This window comes from Lactuca serriola, chromosome 5, assembly GCF_051521515.1.
Source record: "Lactuca serriola cultivar US96UC23 chromosome 5, Lser_US96UC23_V15, whole genome shotgun sequence".
In the NCBI taxonomy this organism is placed as follows: domain Eukaryota; kingdom Viridiplantae; phylum Streptophyta; class Magnoliopsida; order Asterales; family Asteraceae; genus Lactuca; species Lactuca serriola.
The window spans coordinates 331,886,115-331,892,485 of record NC_136412.1 but is presented as its reverse complement, the minus strand read 5'-3'; the positions used below and the strand labels follow the sequence as shown (position 1 = coordinate 331,892,485).

The 6,371-nt window shown below is 28.4% G+C and overlaps 1 pseudogene; it reads left to right on the top strand.

Annotated features, from left to right (window-relative positions):
- The first annotated feature begins 4,953 nt into the window (after window positions 1-4,953).
- LOC145055220 (17.3 kDa class I heat shock protein-like) lies at window positions 4,954-5,853 on the top strand (annotated as a pseudogene).
- The last annotated feature ends 518 nt before the right edge of the window (window positions 5,854-6,371 follow it).

The window sequence follows — 6,371 nt, the reverse complement described above, 5'->3', positions numbered from 1 at the left end:
CACTTCTCTTCTTTTACTCTAATTTCATCACCATAGTTACTGATTCAGTGACGTTCTTCCAGAGAAATTGAAGAAATGAGGAATGAAAAGAGATTTTGATTTCGATGTCATTAAGGAGTATAGAGAATTGTAAGTTTCTTGTATAAAATTGGTCATAGGTTTTAGTTAGGGGTGTAAGTGAGTCGAGCTACTCGGGATGGACTCGTTAAAAGCTCGACTTGAGATCAAATTAAACGAGCCTGAGCCGAGCTCGATCCTAAATATGAGGCTTGTTTATTAAGCAAGCTCGAGTCGAGCCTCAATTAATGGGCTTGCGAGCCTAAACGAGCCTATATATATATATATATATATATATATATATATATATATATATATATATATATATATATATATATAGAGAGAGAGAGAGAGAGAGAGAGAGAGAGAGAAGTAAGTTCAAATAAAAACAGTAAATAGTGTGAGAACGTAAAAACAATATGTTTATGTTGTTATTATTTAATGAATGTTGTATATGTGTATTGTTGAAGTAATTCTAATATGAATATTAACGTTTCAATATTCATATATTCATTGGAATGTTATTATTCTACTATAAATTTATGTATGTGCATTTTTCTAGTAAATTCTAATTTTAGTTTTAACCTGTGTGACTATTCTTTCATTCATTGTAGAGTAATGACATAAAGTTGTTGATATAAAATTCATTGCAGAATAATAACATAAAAATAGTGTTTTTACGTTAATATATGTTTTTATTTGAACTATATATATATATATATATATATATATATATATATATATATATATATATATATATACATACGTACATACACACACACACATACACACACATATATATATATATATATATATATATATATATATATATATATATATATATATATATATATATATATATATATATACATAGAGACTCGTTTAGGCTCGATTAGGCTCGCGAGCCCACTAAGTTGTTCATGAGCCGAGCTCGAGCTTCATTTTAAGGCTCGAATTGAGCTCGAGCTTCCTCAAAATTAAACGAGCTGTGCTTGAGCTTGGTCAGGCTTGAGCTCGGCTCGGCTCGTTTACACCCCTAGTTTCAGTAACATTTGCCTTCTTTGGTTTCCTGATTAAATTTCAAACTTTCTTTGATTAACATATTATAGCCTTTTTGGTTAGATGGCTATGGTTTTTTATTAACTTATTTGGGTAAGGTAATACTAATTACAAGAAATTGATATTAAAAAAAATACAGGAAATGACTCCTGAATCACATGTTATGGTAATATTTGAGATTTTCGTGTTTATGAAATTAACAAAATTACAAGCTTCCAGTGACTACATGTCGATTATACCATATTTTACTTCATCTCTGAGAATGTTTCCTACTAAAAAAATGTGTATATTTGAATTCCTTAAGCCTAATAAGCTAAATTACTAAGTTATTGAATTTAAAGAAATCAGAAGAGCAAAAAAGTTGCACTCATAAAAACGTGCATTTTTATACCATCTGCTTCATCTTATTTGTGCCTACAGGGTGGCTGCAACATCTCTGAAGTATGAAGATATTGACATTAGTGAAAAATATAAGGTTATGATCTCAAATTCCCTATTTTTATGGTGTGTGTTTCAATCATGTGTTCCATTCTGACTATGGGTACCCCTACCCCTCCCTTTTTTAGGTCTTGAACGTTTTATGAGAAGCAGAAAATTGGTTAAGAGAGATGAAGCAACTACAGGTAAAACTTAATCCGATTCAGATTTGTATATAGCTCAAACTTCACATGTGTGGTATGGATTTGTATGTAGGCGAAACTATAAAAGGGTAAAATTGTTGGATTTATGTGCAAGAACTGTGACATGGATTGCTGGTGATGCGTGGAGGTGGTAGCAGCTATAATTTTCTTTATTTCAATCATGGTAATATTTAACTACTAAAAGTTTAAATCATTTTGGATTATAAGTTTGAAGTTTATTTCCTATAGAAGAACTACCTATTGAAATATTCTCATTTATATAATAACCATTTAGGTGTATCATTCCCTTAATGGCAATATGACATAGCACAAAATGGCAATATATTCCATGTAAACTAAGGTCTTAGCTTATTAGGTTACATTCTTGATTGCAAATCCTATAACTGTTGTAAATAATCTAGATCTTACTTACTTAATGATCTTAATTTCTCTTTTAAGCATCAATTACTCTTTTTTTTCATATAAAATTCGCTCTATTAAAAGCATAATTTCCAAGTTTCAGGCACGAAAGTTTGGGCTCAATGCTGTAATTCCTGCTTTCATTGCATGTAAATTATATCCACATTTGTTCTTTGTGCCTACAGATTTCAAGAAAAGGTAAGAATTCCATTGATTCACTGTAAATAGTTTTCTTTTATCACTTATCTTCTTCCTTGATCATCATTGTTTGTGAATTGTAGGTTCAAAAGGGATTAAAAAAGGACAACAATGTTATGGACTACATAACGGGATGCATCAAAAAAATAGAAATATACTTTATTCTAAGCTTATAAAATAGCAATGTAAAATTCCTATCCATGCCTCTATGCTTTATAAAGTTGTTGTACTTGATGGAATTAGAATTATGCTTTATGACAATTCCCTAAACCGAAGACTTCTTTGACAGAAAAATTAACAGAAAATATTAATTTATTCGTGCATTATAACATCCTATTTTTGTAGATCAATACAAGAAAAATTAAAAGAAAACACAATTGAAAAAACAACAACAACATACCTTCTATCCTACACAGAGCGTTGCCTTTTAATTTGGTGTTGCTAAATAATTACAAATGCAACTATTCAAAATCAAACCTTTTTTACATTGAAACTCTCCTACATTGTTTGAGTTTTCATCCCTTAAACATTAGTTTTTTTTATTAGGTTTAATATAAGATTAGATTATATATTTTTTTAAGTCGGATATTTTAAGTTTCAAATAATATTATCATGAGCGTATTCGGCATAGAGCGTTTGAGAGCTTCTAGCTTCTAGCGTTTAACAAAACACTCCGTTTTGAACAGAAAGGCTCGTTCGACACTACAAGCTTCTAGCGTTTAGTTTAAACAAAATGCTCCAAATCCAAATGTTACTTCATGTAGCGTTTAACAAAACGCTACAAGCTATCCGCTACCCGCTACCAGCTAATTTTACCGAATACGCCCTATATATTATTATATTTATTAATTTATTGATTTTTACTTATCTTTAGTTTTATTATATAGAAATATTTTAATTTTTTTTTATATTTTTTTATTATTTAAATTTTTTTTCTTTTTTTTTTATGGTTTTTTTTTTTAAATTTTAATTTGATTTTAAACATATTTTGAAAGATGATCAACCTAGTTATTAGGTTTTCGAATTAGTTTTGTTTTAGGTAAATTTTTATAGACTTTTTACAATTTTTTTAAACATCTTTTACAAACTTTTTTACAAATTATCTGACAACTTTAAAAAAAATACAAATCTTTTATATTTTTTTTAATAATTCTTATAACTTTTTTTAAACGTTTTAAACTCCTTTTAAACTTATTTTACACCATTTTTACAACATTTTTAAGTTTTCTACTTACCATTTTAAACTAGTTTACAACCGTCTTAAATTTTTTTACAACCTAAGAATGTTGAAAAATTATAAGTAAAAAAGTTTTAAAGTTTTTAAAAATTATAAAAAATGTAATTAAATTTAAAAACATATAAGTTATTAAAAACTTTTTTTGAAACTTTTTTTAAATTTTCTAAAAAGTAATCGTAATATTTTAAACACATTTACTGACGTTTCAAACTTTTTAAATATTTTCTTACATTTTTAAACCTTCATAGGTTGTAAAAAATATTTAAAAATATTTGTAAAAGAAATATGTTGTAAAAATACATGCAAAATAAGTTTTAGAAAGGTTCTTTAAAAAAAAATCAAAAAAAAAAGTTTTAAAAAGTTATAAGAAAACAAATAACGCTATAATAGTGTTTAAAAATTTTGTAAAATAAAATATTAATCATTAGTTAAAAATACTATCACTTAAATTGAAAGGTGTGGTGCCACCCAGTGCACCTCATTTTCCCAACAAGAATACAATGCACAAAGAATGGGATACATCTTTTCAGTAAAAAAATTATATTGAAACTATGAAGTTATACTAACAAATACAAATAGATAAAAATAAGCATGTAAAAATTAGTTTTTTAAGTTAACGAACAAAAATTATTTTATGTGATCCGATTCATATGTATGAAACGTAGACAAAATTAAGCATAAAAAGTAAATAATAATAATAATAATAATAATAATATGTCAAAATGTAGACAAACTCAAATATATACGTTCTTTTTAAGCTAACGGACAAATGTTATTATATGTGATCCGACTAATACGTAGGAAACATACATAAAATTAAGCACAAAAACGTAAAAAAAATTACGTCGAAACATAAAAAATTCAAATTTAAACCGATACATGTATAAAAAAACAAATAAGTATTTTTAAAAAGAATAACGAGTGGAAGTTCTATAGAAAATTAAGCATGTAAAAAATTAATTTTTTTTAGGTTGATTAACAAAAGTTATTATAGAAAATTAAATAATATCTACTACGAGTTGATAAACATGAAAATTTAATAAATAAGTGAGTAAAAATAAATTTTTTCAAAGTCCAAAATGAATGTTTCAAAATGATATTTTAAAAAATAAAACTGTGAAAAAGCTGAATGCAGACAAAATTACATAAATGGTTTCTATTTTTCCCAGAGTCACAAACTGGGTCTTTAATGTTTGAAAATACCAAATTATCCTCAAGGGACTAAAACTAACTGTATTAGCAAACATAATCATGCAAATTTTGAAACAACATGGACTATATTTGTTAAACGATTTACAAAAGACTGAGTTTTTGTCTTTTTGACTTTTAATAGCAGGACTATTTATATAATTTTTTCGATAGAAGTATTGCAAAGCTTCCCCTTCCTGTTGCAACGGAAGAATGGAGAAGGTTCTAGTTTCTCCAAGCCTGCAAACGATTATCGATCGTAAGGAGCCATCCAGAAAGTTCTCGTCATCTCTTAAGCATATAATATATAATCCCAACCCATTAACAAATGCCAAATCAAAATCAGCAAAAATCCCAACAAATCAAACTAAGCGAATTCTTCTTGCAACAGTGTCAGATAAACATAGAAGATGTCGATCATTCCAAGTTTCTTCGGTGGCCGACGAAGCAGCATCTTCGATCCATTCTCACTCGACATCTGGGACCCTTTCAAAGATTTCCCGATTTCATCTTCGTCTGATCATGTCTCGAGAGAAACCTCCGCGTTGGTAAACACCCGTGTGGATTGGAAGGAAACCCCAGAAGCCCATGTGTTTAAAGCCGATCTTCCTGGGATCAAGAAAGAAGAAGTGAAGGTGGAGGTGGAGGACGACAGGATACTTCAAATCAGTGGTGAGAGAAATGTCGAGAAAGAAGATAAAAAGGATACTTGGCATCGTGTGGAACGCAGCAGCGGGAAGTTCACAAGAAGGTTCACAATTACTATCCCCAAAGAAGATAAAAAGGATACTTGGCATCGTGTTGCCGGAGAATGCTAAGATGGATCAGGTGAAAGCAGCCATGGAAAACGGAGTGCTCACAATTACTATCCCCAAAGAAGAAGTGAAGAAGCCCGATGTGAAGTCCATTGAGATATCTGGTTAAAAAAATCCACAGTCCAGGATGTTCTATATGAATTTGGTGTAATGTGCTTTTGTGTTTGGTTCGTCCCCTATGTATTTGATGAAATGCCTGGAAGAACAATACCTTTTTTGTAATTTCGATAAAGAATAAAATGCGCCTGTTATCTCGTAATTAACTCATTTTTATTGACATACACAGCTACAAATTAACAAAAATTTAACATCGATTTTATCAATATTAGCATAAAAAATTGCTGCATCTTTAAGGATCGGTTTTATCAATATTAGCATGAAAAACTGCTGCATCTTTAAGTTATATCAACCTTATTCTAGTTAAATTTCAGCTGTAATGGTTATTGAAATAAAACACTTATCTAAATAATCACATCATTCGTAAAAACTAACCAACAATAATCAGATCAATAGCTACGGAAGTATGAAGAAAGTTACGAAAAGCAAGGATAAATTAGTTTTTAATTTCCCATCGTATATGTTAAATTAACTATTATTAAACAATTGAGTTCATATTAAAACTTCTCAAATTCCTAATTTGTCAAACTAAAATATTTAAATGTTCGTTTTGATTTTAGAAATTAAAGATAGTGTACGAAAGATTTTTATCTTATTGTTTAGCATAAGTTACTATTTTTTTCTCAGTATTTGTTTATATAATATTACTCTTTAAAAAAT